This window comes from Neophocaena asiaeorientalis, unplaced genomic scaffold (assembly GCF_003031525.2).
Source record: "Neophocaena asiaeorientalis asiaeorientalis breed wild unplaced genomic scaffold, Neophocaena_asiaeorientalis_V1.1 scaffold286, whole genome shotgun sequence".
Classification (NCBI taxonomy): domain Eukaryota; kingdom Metazoa; phylum Chordata; class Mammalia; order Artiodactyla; family Phocoenidae; genus Neophocaena; species Neophocaena asiaeorientalis.
Window position 1 is genome coordinate 28,597 of NW_020174643.1, and position 14,346 is coordinate 42,942.

Below are 14,346 nucleotides of genomic sequence, written 5' to 3' on the forward strand. Positions count from 1 at the left end.
TAAACTTCATTTATTTTGCCTTTTTCTTAAACTGGGTTATTCATACCTCTTTAATTATTTCTTTTCTTTTCTTTTCTTTTTTTACTTTTGTTATTCTGAATGAAACACCTTCTAAAATTTTTTTGTTTAATTTCTGGCTGTACCAGCACACCAAGTATAATTTTTTTGTGTAATTATTTTATGTTCATGCATTTATATATTTCTTACTATCTCAGAAATCTTAGCAGTTTTATAATACTTTTAGGTATATTACAATAATTTCAAAAATAATTATTTTTTAAATTTCTAATACTTAACTTGATAATATTAGTTTTCATCCTTACTGAATTTCCCAGAACTCTTCAAGTAACTCTTCTTTTCCCCTCTTCAAGGGGAGGAGGAGAGGAGCTTCAGATTGCCTGTGTCCAGTTCATTGGTCATCCAGCAGTCACATCCTCTCAATTACTTCCTCCATCAGATCTCAGATGTTTTTCAGAGATAGAAGCATCACAATGTGCTATCAATACAATAGCTAATTACAATGACTACTATGAATTGAATTGTGTGGTAGTGAGCGTTCATTCAGAGTTGTTCCTTTTTTCTTGTCCTGGGGATGGATTCCCTGTGGACGGAACACACTTGCCTGCCACACTGACTTTGGGGGTTGCCCATGTGACTCACTGTGGCCAATTAAAAGTGTGCAGAAGTGATAGTGTGTGAGGTCTGAGCAAATTTCCTCCAGCTTTCTCATACTTCTGCTGTCCACAGTGAGAAGAGCATACCCGAGACGTGCATTCTTCTTTCATCCTGAATCTCAGATAGAGAGATTTATGGAGCAAATCTGAACCCAAACTACACATGGGAGCCAAGTGCAGTTGAACTGGGCAGGTAGGCTCAAACCCATTCAGCAGAGCCACAGACAACATGAAGATTCGTGAACAAGAAGCAAATGTTTGCTCTCGCAAACCACTGAGATTTCAAGATAGTTATAGCTTCCTTTTTTAAGCAAAACCTGACTAATACAAGTGTCTAATTTCCTAGGTACTACGAGCTCTATTTTTGTTATTTTAACCCTTCAAAACTATTATAACAATATTATAATTATTAAAATAAAGTGATACTAATATCTCAATGTTATAAATGAAAAGACAGGCTCAGAAGGATGAAAAGATTTAACTTAGGCCATGCAGGTAATCTGTGGTTTAATTGACAGTAAAATCTGAATTGTGTCTGAATCGAACAGCTGTTTTCTTTCTACTTCTTGCAGTATATTTAGGAAGGGGTTCTTAATTGTTTTCCTTGTGCTCATTAAAGAGCCATAGTCAAATATGCTTCATGTTCTGACAGTCAGAAGCTCTTCTGTATTTGGAAAAAGAGATGTTAGCTTTTTGAACTAAACAACACTTTTTGAGTATGACTATACATAGGAAGGTGTTTGCAAATGCATAAATTTTGGCTGTTAATGAATTATAACATAAAAACGTACATTGAAGTTACTTCAAAAGTGCAATCCATGCGAAAGGATATGTGGCCACCATAGGCAATAAGTGGAGATGAGATGAGAACGTCATTCTGTTACACTTACATTAGCTCCAATCACATTTTGTATGTAGCTGATGCTCTTATGAGGGCTGCCAACTAACATTTTAGGTAAATGAAGAGCTAGGATATATAGCCTTCAGAAAGCAGGCACCTCTCCTGTCAAATAGGTAATTACAGAGGCTATGACTCCATTAGGAAAATGGTGGCCAATCAATGTAAACCCTAAGAGCTCAGATCCTTTGTAATTGATTGAGAGATTCAATGACTTCAATGCAATTGAGTTTCAAATCTAAGAAGCAAATATTTGGCCAGATGGCTGCCATGAATTCCAGAGGGAGTGTATGAATTTTAATGAGAGAGATGGCTACACAATTTGAGTCACATGTGCTAATACTGAATGAAATATGCAGATCAATATTGAAACTGCAACCTGGGGGTATCCAAGCTTTCATTTGTTATATCCTAATACTCATGTTTATTTCTGCAGGTACGCAATTGCTTATCATACAAGTTCTAGAGGAACTTGTTAATGCAAATCACAATTGATATTTGGGATTGTAGCCTACTTCTTATTTCTGCCAAGATGACCCATTACATAGTTTAGGATAATTTAGAGGTTCTATTTCAGAAGTATCCAGTTTGTGCAAGCAAGATACATTTAGAGTTATTCATTCACTTAGATCCTATGAATAAGATGCAGGGATTGGGAATAATCCATAGATGAATCAGACATGATTCTGTCCTAGAAGAGCTTAAAATAATTAATTTAGCTGTGCATTTATGTGTACTTTCTCTATATGTACTATATAGCACAATAAAAGTGTACAAAACATATACAAGAGCTAAAGCATATATTTCTATCAGATTCTGTAGAATATGTTAAATCTATGAACGTATTATTTTCTCCAAACTTCCATAGCAACCTTAGGCGATAGATGATGTTACTGTTTCACCATACAGGTGGAAGAACAAGACAGCTAAAAAAAGTTTATGGTCACAGAGCTGGGAAATAGCAGAGCCAGGTTAAGAAACCTAGATTTGCCTGCCTTCACCCTGAGCTCTTAAGTCTATGCTAGTAAAGGCTTAAGTCCCTTTGAGGAAGAATTGTTTCTGCCGGTTGTGTCAGTGATGTTGCAATGGCTAAATCTTCTGATCCAGCTAGTGATGCTAGTTGTTCTTAAAGAGACGATGATCCTATTCTGCTGGTTTGGGGTCTCTTGGTTCTCAGCCAAGGGATTTCCATGGAAACTTGACTGGGGCTTCTAAACCATCATTAGGGTTTATCCACAGTGTCCTCTTTAGAGCCCAAGTGTGTCCCGGGGTGGGGGTGGGGTGGGGGGCACTGGGTCCCAACTAATGGAAACTTCTAGTTCTCTTTTCCTCCTTTGACTGCAAGGAGGAGGCATATTGCTCTGTAGCTCCATGGTTCTGTTATTTCAGGAGCTTGGTTGCTTTTTTCTACCATTGGGTCCTTTTCTTCTCAGAAAGTGCTCTTCCCCCAGTTCTTTATGCAACTTGTTCTTTCCCTGCTCTGCACCAGAGCTTGGAACTCCAGGGGATGTTGGGAGAAACAGACTTGGCCAAGCTATGGAGACAAGGATCCTTTTATACTTTTCTCCATAGTGATGGGCACAACTTGCCTTACCATTTTGCAATGAATGCCATCCAAATGATTCTTCCAGAAAATAAGGATTTATTTGGAGGTCATTTGCTGGCTCTATTTCTAGATATAGAAGTGGCTGGCATTTTCAGTTCTCACCTCTCTGGTTTTAAAAACAACAGTTTGCCTCACTAGGCATTCTGCCACACATCGTAAACAGTGAGGCTCTGCTTTAACCCAAAAAAGTTCTATCAACAGCTGTTTGTGTCCTTCAATGACTTAGTATTCAGTAAAACAAAATAAAACTGCACTGTGCAGGCCATGGTAATCAGTGTCCTACTGTGCTGGCCACACACAGTCATTCTCTCCAGCTGTGCACATCACATTAAATTCATTCATTTAATGACGTTAAAAATGAAATGGAGCATATCTGGGGGCATGGGAACTGGAATCCACATTAGGAGAAATAATTCAAGGAATTGGGCATGTTTACAGTGGAGAAGTGGAGGCAAAAGTAGCAGGATGGCTCCCTGAGTCACGATGGGAGGATCTGCCAGGTGGTAGGTAGAGGAAGATTGTAGCTGAATGCGAGTAGATTTTAGCTAATGTACCAAGGGAGATGTCCTGCAAAAGAAATGGAGTGCCTTAGGAGCCGTGAGTGCTGTCAGTAAAGGTGTTTAAACGCTGGGGATTCAGCCATCTGTTACAGAGGTTAGATACAGGGTATACAATATGGGTGTAATCATATGTGGACTCGTCTCAGAAGTCAGCAGCTACAGTTTCCATGGGAAATATCTTCTGAGCTTTAATCAGTTAACATAGAACTTTAAGACAATGGCCCACTTGAAATTGGGAGTTTCATATATAAAATTTTATGTTTTCTATGACTAGGAAAAAATGGGAAGAAATTTTTGGATTACATCACTGACCTAGGAAAGAAATCTAAGGCTGAATTGGTATTCAAAGTTTTCAGGCATTATAAAACTTGAGGCTCAGAAAAGAGCATGGGGGTTTTATTTCTTTATTTCTTTAATCATGTTAGACAGTGTCTTTATTTTTTAACTCTCTTGCTAAATTGTATTGCTGCCATGATATGCCACGTGAAGTCCATAAGAAGTCACTTTGCCGTTGAGTCAATAAATGATGTGGCACAGACCAGTTTAACCCAGAATCTGATCAAGAATTTGTGCTTTGAGTGTTACGTGTGGAAAGAAAGAAAATATGCTTTGAGACCTTGCTTTCTGAAAACTGGTATTGAGTACACACAGCTTTCTCTTACCAGAGGAAGTCTTTTAATGATATAAAAGTAGGAGCACTCCAAGCTCTCTGATTCCTGCTTTTCTGACCTATTTGGTATTGGAAGTTAAAGAGGCTTGGTTTTTCTAATCAGTTTTATCTCAATAATCTCTGACTTCAGAGCCAGTAGTAACAGAACTAACTGGGCAGAAAAAAATTCCCCTGAGAACCATTTCAATCTGTAAACCCTTGGTAAGCAGTTTAGCACAGGATCTTCAACCCTGGAGGAATCATATCAAGGTTTAATAAACCTAAGCCACAAAAGAGACTTAGATCTGCAAGATCTTATTTGAAGGCAAAAGTGAAGACAGTGGGGGGGAAAGTAGACTTCTGGTTTCAACTGTAGAACAAAAGCCATTGATGGTTTTATTTTTAAACTTAATCACAGCTTAAAAGAGTGATAATTCACCTTAGGTTTTAGATTTTTTTGTTGTTGTTTTTTTTGGCACTCTCTGTGCTTGATGACCTGAGCTGCTTACCATCTTAATCATATGTCTCTGAGTAGGTGGATTTGCACAACAGAAGAGTAATTCTCTCTTTCCAGGACGGGAAAAAAAGTTAGATATGGAAATGTGAGTTCCTTTGACTATAGTACCCAATTCCTGTGCTTCTCCTGATTGAAAGATCCATATTTTACATTTGTAATGTGCAAAACACAAAGGTTTCACATCAAAGTTTTGAGTGGTTTAAATGATTTCTTGAGTCTGATCACGAGGGGGTTTCTTCCTCTTTGAAATTTCCACCATTTACAGTCTAGCTCCAAATATTACAAGCTCTGGAATGACTGCTTTTATACTCAGGTTTTAGACATGTCCTTTTCTACTTGTGTATGCATTAAGCATTACAAGCAATACAGAATCTTGGTGAAGTTTCCCTCTTAAAATGATTCCCTGGGAGTAAGGTATAAATGACGGGAGAGAGGAGGATGGGAGAGAGGGTGAGCAGGGTGATGGATAAGTCCAGGGGAAAAGCTGGAAGTATTAAAAAAGAAATTGCAACTTAGTTGCGTTGTTTAGATTAATTCCATACTGTTCAACTTATTCTTGACTATGGGCATTTTACCCAAGCCTGTGACTGTATCATTGTCTTACTTCTCAGCAAGTCTGTCAGCTGGGATCCTACATTTTATAAACAATTTATAGAGGTAACCATTTCCTTTGTGATGGTTTTTCAGACTCCAGGAGTGATTAGATTCAGGGTATCCTTTTTAAGGCTCATTTATATAAATGAGGCAAGTCAAAGTGACAGGAATATATGGAGGGCAATATGACAAATGATCCTCCGTTTTAAGCACTGGATGGTCCTTTACAAAAGAAGTTTCTTATGTGAGTGAATTTATAGCTGGCCTCCAAAAGACTAGTCAGCCCCATCTAATCACTTTAATGCTTTCAAAATGTCTCCTACTTTCTATGTTTTGGAATAATTTCTGGTATAAGTTTAACAGTTCTGAGGCCACTCGAGTACTTATGATATGCCAGCCACTGTGCTAAGCACTTTTGTATGAATTACATCCTTTAATCCTCATAAGAGGGTCATCATTTAATCACATGTGTTGGGTTCTATTATTATTTTGATTTTATAGATGAAGAAGTCACTGAGGCTTGGAGAGGTGAAGTTGCTTGCGATCGTAGGAAAAATGCTCATACAGCTGGTACACTGAGCAAAGCCTGAAGGCCAGGCAGCCTAGCTAATCACTCTGCCCCACTGCCTCCTGATCAATTATTTCATTGACCCGTTCATAGATAATGGGAAGGTTCAAGTGTATATTATATATCTTTACATATGTATACGGTATATATACATGCATATGCAGTATAATCAGTATTTTCATGATATTTCCTGTCAAAGTTTATGACTTCCTTAGGGGTATATTTTCCTCTCTAGTAATAGGCTGTGTGTACTTTTTAATGAAACTAGACAAATAAATGTTGTCCAAATCTCCCTTTTGGCAAGTGTGCTCTATAAGCTTAGTTCCGGGTCTAAAAGAGGTATTGTTTTATTTTCCCTTTAGGCCCTTCATATTTCCCCAGGGGCTGTGTCAGCTTGCTCCTTTCACAGGCGGAGACTAGGAAGACTGCGCTAACAACTTTTTAACAAATTAACAAACAAAAACAACGTTTGATTTTGAGACCACTTATGAATATGAACTAAGATTAGGTTGTGCTTTGGCAAATGTTTTTCGGTTCGTGTGTGCACGCCCATATGTGCCGGGGCAAATATATTTTTCACAGTGCAAACATTCTGAGTATTTTTTTCGTTTCCAGGCACATTCAAGTAGAGTATAACACGCTGTATGCCGTTCTTCAAGAAGCTCATTGATAAATATACAATACCTTTATATTTTTATTTATTTTGCGGTACACGGGCCTCTCACTGTTGTGGCCTCTCCCGCTGCAGAGCACAGGCTCCGGACGCGCAGGCTCAGCAGCCATAGCTCGCGGGCCCAGCCATTTCACGGCATGTGGGATCTTCCTAGACCGGGGCACGAACCCCCGTCCCCTGCATCGGCAGGCGGACTCTCAACCACTGCGCCACCAGGGAAGCCCTTTATATCTTTTTATTTAACACGTACTCCTCCACCCCCTTCGCATGCATTTGCCCTGCTCTTGGAGCCTTTTCTTCCTTTTTTTTTTTCCCCCTTGGTAACTCTTATTTATTCTTTAAGAACCAGCTTGGGCAATCTCTTTTCTGGAATGCCTTCCACCATCTTGCTTCTGCCAACTTTGCCCAGACTAGTTTGGGTGAATGCCCTTCTCTAGGCTCCACAGTAAATCAGAGGATAGCTTCTCTGCCATAACTATTCTCATGCCACTTGAGTTATCTGTCCACATGTCTGATTCCCTTTCTGGGCTTTTAGCTCCTTGAGCGCACCACTCTTGTTTTTCTAATCTCCACAGTTCCAGTGTGCTGCAGAGTGACAGGTGACGGGTGTCGGTGAAAGTTTGTTGAAGCGATGTTTAAAGATACAACGCTCAGTCTCTTCAGAAGTCCTTACTTCCCTGACCTCCTATGGCAGGTACAAACTACCACTTCCTGGGAAATTAATCATGTTGCTCTGGGAATCTCCCTTGTGTTACTGCTATTTAAATCCTGTAGTGTTATTGAATGTTTTCTCTGTGTTCTCAACTAGATTTTGAACTCCTTGGAGGTAAGAGGAAGATTTTCAATTTGGGGTGTCCTCAGAGTCCCCCCAATACTGCTTTGTACCTATTATCTTCTTGATAATGTTAGTTCGTGAATTGTTAAAACACTTCAAAAAGCAGCAAACAAGAGCTCCTTCCAAAGTACATATTACAGGGCAATTGCCTTTTCACTCTCCATCTCTTCAAAAACTGGGTATGTTATGTGATTACAGGGACTTCAGAAAAGCCCTTTTATTTCTCAAAGGAATCACAGGAAACTCACAGTGCGAATGGATTTCTTATAGAAATATAAAACCCAGTGACTGTGGATATCCTCTTCATTTGGGGGCCTCACTTTCCTTATCTGTAAACTTGGTGTAATAATATAGTTTCCTGATAGGGGCTGTGATGAAGGGTAAATGGGATAATGTATGCAAAGCACGTAATGGCACCTGGAACGTGGTGATTCATCAGTGAAGGATAGCTGTTATCATGAATGTTTGCTGTGGGCGTGATCATTTGGAGGAGTTCCAAAGAAAAGAGGCACTTGGAGCTTATTCAGTTGGTTTATCCGTTCTTTTTACAAATAATAAAAAAACACTTATACAGTGCTTCCTATGTTTAAATACTGTTCTCTGGGTGCTTTGCATATATCAACTCATTTAAACCTTTAAACAATCCTATTAAATGCATTCATTCTATTATTAACTCCATTTCAGAGTCATTAAAGCACAATAGTCCAGTCACACAGCTAATAAGTGGCAGAGCTGGAAATTGAACGCATGTTCTTTGGTAACAGAGTCCATGCATTTAATCATTATAAAATAGAGGGCTTCTTAAGGAAGCATCGATTCAACATCTAATCTGGGTTGGGTACTGAGGTTAGAGAGATGAGGAAGTGCTATCCCTGCTTTAATGGCTTTCACAGCAAGAGTAGGAGACAGGCAGGCAGATACGCAATTACTGATTGATATCATAGGGGCTATTAATAGGGGGATCTGATGTTCCAGTTGGCCTGGGTTAGTCCCAGTTGACACCTGTCACCAAGCATAGTTATTAGTAGTGTTTTCTTTTACATTCAACAGTGTGTTGTTTGGGATCATAAATTACATGGCCTCTGTTAGCTCTGTTAAAGGGGTATGGGAGGTGATCTGGGATCTCCAAATGCGGGGACCTGAGTGTTCGGGACAGAGCTTCCTCTGACTGAGTCTCATAGGATGAGAAGTTTTCCAGGTAGGAGAGGGACACTGAAGCGAAAGGAAAGGGTACAGGAGGGTGAGAGTTCTGGATGCGTTCGGGAAGGAGCCAGCAGATTGGGCTGCTGTGGTGGAGTGCTGACACTGAAACCCGGCTACACATTAGAGTCACCTGGAGAGCTCTTGAAACTCCCCTTGCCCAGGCTGCACCAATTAAATAGAATCTCTGGAGCTGACTTTTAAAGCTCTCCAGGTGATTACAATGTGATTTGAGAACCTTGGTGGTGGAAAGCCCTTGAGAGGCAGGTAAGAAGTGATGGGTGAGTGGGAATGGGGAAACCAGGCAAGGACCAATTCATGGAGTAATGTGGTCATTACCAAAGGTGCTGCTACATGTCCCTGAATGTCCAGTCTTTCTGCAGAGCCTTAGTCTGGTTTGGGCAGGTATGGTGAGCTCCCTTTCTTTTCTGTTAGGGCAGCAACATGAGTCTGTAACAGACTGCAGTTAGTAGCTTGTACGCTCTATTTACAGCCCTCTAAAAGTGAGCATTATGGCCTTCATACAGCTTGCAGAAATTCTCTCCACGGCCCGGAGAACCTTTCAGTGATACTAAGGGTGCCAAGGATGATTAGACATGTGAGGCAGACTGCGTTTCTATATCATAAGGGTGGGCATGAAAACACCTTCGAACAATTCTTTCTGTGAAAACACAAGCCCTAAAGTACATTATGTATGAAAAATATTCTCCATAGATTCCTGTGAAGGGAACTGAAGGTTAATTAGCTTGTCCTGTCTCTTGATTATTTACCAGTCCAGCTAATTGTTAGAAGGTGGAACCTGCTAATTAGCAAGACTGATTTAAGGTAGAAAGTGAAATTACAAGGGTTAATAGTAATGGCCACACTGCCCTTTGCAGAAGGACCGTCTGCTCTGGAGCTACTTTAAGGGTAGTATCTAGCTCCCCTGCAGGGAAGATATTAACACCTGCCCCTCAGGCCGGCAACTGGGATGAGGAAGAGATAAGTTCACTCTACTGAACAAGCAGGTTTTACTGAGCTAGGGGAAAGGGACCCTTGCACAGGGCTCTGTGCCTCAGCTGCCTCTTCTTCAGCTCTCCTCTGGCTCTGCCTCTCTTTCTCTACAGTGCCGTGTGTCCTCAGAACCACCTCATGTCTTCACGGCCACTGGAGCTTGCCTCCCCCACTTCTGGACAAACCTTTGGATATTTGGGACACTGGAACTTCCAGCCTAAGTAGTCCTGAGCCTGCTTCCAAGGCCCACATGAGTCTCTTTCCGAGGAGTTTTCTCTTGGGGGAGGCACAACCGAGCTGTTGGTGGGCCCACGAGTGGGCTTGAAATGTGGTCTTGGGGTGGCTGTTTGTGAGGGTGGGGATAGAGACGGAGTTTGGATGTGAGGATTGGAGTGCCCACGTGCATGCAAGTTGCCACCCAGTGGAGGACAGAACCAGGGTGGGGAGTAAAGGAGGAAGAGCTGGCTCTTCCCAAGCTCCGCGTCCTGGCACAGAACCCCACGGGGTCCAAGAGTTATGAATTTGAATCTAACCTTCTAGGTCATTATTAAGGTACATTTGTTTAGGTAAGAGAATAGAAACTATTTTATTTAAATTTTGTTAACTGTTTTATAAGTTTTATATAATTAGGTATGTGGGTTTCCATTTGGACTCTTGCCCTGGGCCCTTAAAAAGTTAAGGGTAAGCCTGGAGCTGGATCACGTAAATGATACATAGAGAAACATGGGTCACCTGAGAGGTGGGTGACAGACAGGATAGCTGTTTAATTAGCTGAAGCTCATTTGCCCAATATTCTGCATAGTATCAAATGAAACTCAGCCAATTATTATCCCAGCACCGGGTGCAGGTAAAAGTGCCATGTCAAAATCTGTGACTAGGTCAGACCCTGGTATTGCAGAAGCAGGAGGAGGGGACCACGTTTGTATCTTAGCACTTTCTAGTGAATCCATTCATGGGTGGAATCAATAGAAATTGAGTACTTCCCCTGTGTCACGTATTGTATTCACCACTTTGCTTTTGTTATCTTTTTTATTCCATGCCAAGCAGGTGTTATCATTCCCATTTTAGAGATGTAGAAACCTTTGTCTGAGAGATTAAACAACTTGCCTAATATCCTGTAACAAATAACAGGATTTATTTGTTGGTCCCCAACCAAGACTCAGCTTCTTGAGGTCATGCTTTTTTTTAACCCTGATTCCCTACCATCAGAGTGGGAGGTGTCTTTTGAGGCAAAATTATCCTAAGATGTTGTTTCGCTTTTTCAAGATTACTTCTTTTTTCCTTTTTCCCATTTCACCCCCCACTCAGCTGACCCCCTTCCTCCTCCCCCTCCCCTGACTTTTGAGTAAATCACCCTAATTATCAACTTTGTAAATGAAGTTCTAAGTAAACCATTTAAGTTTATTCCTATTAGATGGAACAACAGATTAGAAATCCAGTGCCACCTGGGGTGGGAACGTGGGAACGTGTTAGATTTCCATGCTAATGCTCATGCATGTTTTATGCCTTAGATTAGCAGCTAATGTGGTCATTGATCATCTCATGTCATATGAGCTACAAACCTTCTGCTTTGAGCTAATTCTTTTAAAAACTTGTTTCCAAATCAGTATTCAAAGTCCAGACGAAGGTTTCTGGTTTGGAAACGAGGTCATATTTGCTTTTGGTAGGGGTCAAAAACATTTCTCTAACTATTTATGCTCTTTGTAGATAATAAACAGGGTGTAATATATCATTGGAGCAAGTTAGGTTTGAGAAATTGCCAAAGGAAAAATACTTCCTAAAATGTAGTCCTACAAATCCTTTTTGTACCCTATGTAGTTTCTTTCTATGCTATGTATAAGTCAAAAATATGTTAAAAGTTTTCATTTGAAAGCCTATTCAATTTGTATTTAAATTGCCTAAGCATTTACCCCATTAAGTAGGAAACTGAGGGCATTTTTTTTTTTTTTTTGCGGTAGGCAGGCCTCTCACTGTTGGGGCCTCTCCCGTTGCGGAGCACAGGCTCCGGACACGCAGGCTCAGCAGCCATGGCTCACGGGCCCAGCTGCTCCGCGGCATGTGGGATCTTCCCGGACCGGGGCACGAACCCGTGTCCCCTGCATCGGCAGGCGGACTTTCAACCACTGCGCCACCAGGGAAGCCCTGAGGGCATTTTTATTTCAAGTTATATCACTCTGCTATTACTGAGGTCTAGCTCACATTCTGGTCTGTTCACTTAAGTACTGTGTGACCTTAAAGAAATCCTTATCATCTCTGAGTCTCAGTTTCTTTATCAGAAATGTGAGACTCATGGTAGCACTTACCTCACTGGGTGGTTATAGGATTGACCAAGGCAATGAATGGAAAGTATTTAGTTATAAGTCTGGCACTTAGTAAATACTCATATAAACATTTGTGATTATTTGATTGCTCTTCCATGTAGAAAGTCATCTTGGCTAAAATATGATGAACAAGAAGTTCACTGATGAAGTGGGGCAGTAGTTGCTCACCTCTTTTTCCTCTTCTTTTTTTTTTTCTGAGCAGATGTAGAAACCAGCCACAACTCAGTCCTATGCACTGGAAAACTGGTGGTGGGTTGACAAGAAATTATGTTTACACTTCAAGAAGGACACTTCAATGTCTTCAGAATCTGAGCTGGACCTCCAGCTAACTCACGGGTAGAGGACGAACAGAGGACCCCAAACAAACCCATACTCTGGAGGAACCATCTCAACACTGAGCAGGGACACCACCCCTTCAGCCTAGAAAGAGGGTAAGTTCAAACTGTGCTTTACACAGTTGGTCACGGAGAGGTACGGTTCATTGCTCTGCTACAACCATTAGGGGAAGAAGCTAAAAGTTGGCCGATGCCAGCTCCCTTTTTTGACTTTTGACCTCCCCTTCTCTCTATGCATACATCTCTGTAAACCTTGAAATTAATGCATCCCTGGGAAAAATGGGCAGGGATAGCAGTTGTTGTTGTTGTTTTTTCCATTTCTGGGGAATTTCTCCAGGAGCACCCATGGGGAGCCAGGGCTGCTCTGATGCTGGCAGAGTGCAGGCAAGGCAATCTGGGCTCTGGGTTTGGCGTTCGGCTCTCTCTCTTGCAGCTGCATCACAAGAGCCTGGGGAGCATTAGGCAGCAACGTGAGGCTCTGGATGATTCTCTGGCTGCCAATAACCTCATGCCTTTGAGGCTGAAGGATAGAAGTTTCGGTGATTAGGGAATATTTGATTCAATAGTAAAGTCCCTGAAGTATAGTGGAACCAGCCACGACTAGTGGCAAGGGTGGGTGGTCTGGGTGAGACAGTTCTTCCTGAAAGTGTTTGCTAGGCAAAGTTTCCTATATAATCTTGTTTTTATTTATTTGTTTGATGGTTGAGGGGATTCGGATGGAGCTGTGCCACCAAATCTACAAAAGTATTGCAGAATTCACTTATTTAGATTTGCTCTTTCCCTGTGTGAAACTTTGCAATGCTCTTTGAATTATACGAGAGAGTTTCAAAGACAATTACAGGATAGTTTCCTCGCAGGAAACCCGAGGTTTTCTTCATCCATTTTATTTCTATATGCAGAAAGAGTGACTTTAAACATACGAATATGTGTATATATTTTTGAGTTAGGCTCTTTTACGTAGAGACCAGATGTATAATTTCATAATTCATTGAAGACAACTTTGTTTAGATATGTTATCCTCCCCCATTGAATGTATAATTAGGATCTTTGTTAACAAAGCAAAACAGCTTTCCTATTTAGAAATTCCACCCAAGCTCTTAGTACAATGCTGAGAACATGTTACATACTTAGCCCATTGATGAATGAACAAGGTTGGATTCAATAAAGAAAAATGTAAGGTATTAAACTTGACAGAGAAGAAATATTCAGAGACTCAAGATGGTAATGGGCTTCTCAGATCACAGAGTTGAAGAAAATGTTCTAGAAATGTAAGATGGCAAAAATAAATCAGAATAAAACTATGGTTGTAATTATTGTTAGAAAAATATGGAGGCTAGAAATTGTCTCCTGTATTAAAAGATGGACCAACAGTCTGCTGGATGTTCTAGAGTATAGACTCTGGAGACAGATTGTTGCTTATGGGCCCTGAGAATGCTCTTTCCATCTATGGGGTCCTGGGCAAGTAGCTTAGTTTCCTCTTCTGTAAAATAATAATATAGTAGTAATAATATCTGCCTTAGAGGACTTTTGGGAGGATTAAAAGAAGTCACTCACATAAAAGGGACTGGACCATAATAAACATTTAATAACTGGGGCCATTATTAGATCCATTATTTGGGAGCATAATTAACCTTTCAGTAAGGTCATCTTGATGAGACTTGTATATTCTTCTGGGGTTACTGATTTTTGAAATCTGATTTCTTTACAGATGCCAAAGACAGAGAATAGGCTAGGGTGATAGACTCTATAGTGGCCTAATAGGGTGTCGGATCTCCTATAGACCTCGAGATCCTATACTGGCACTGTTGCTTTTTCTCATTTCCCTTACGATGCTGTTCCTCGCTGGACTGACTTCCCTGGGCCCAGCTGCTGCTTTAAGGGGCATAGCCAGTACCGTGAGATTGGTCCCGCTCCTTCCCTTTC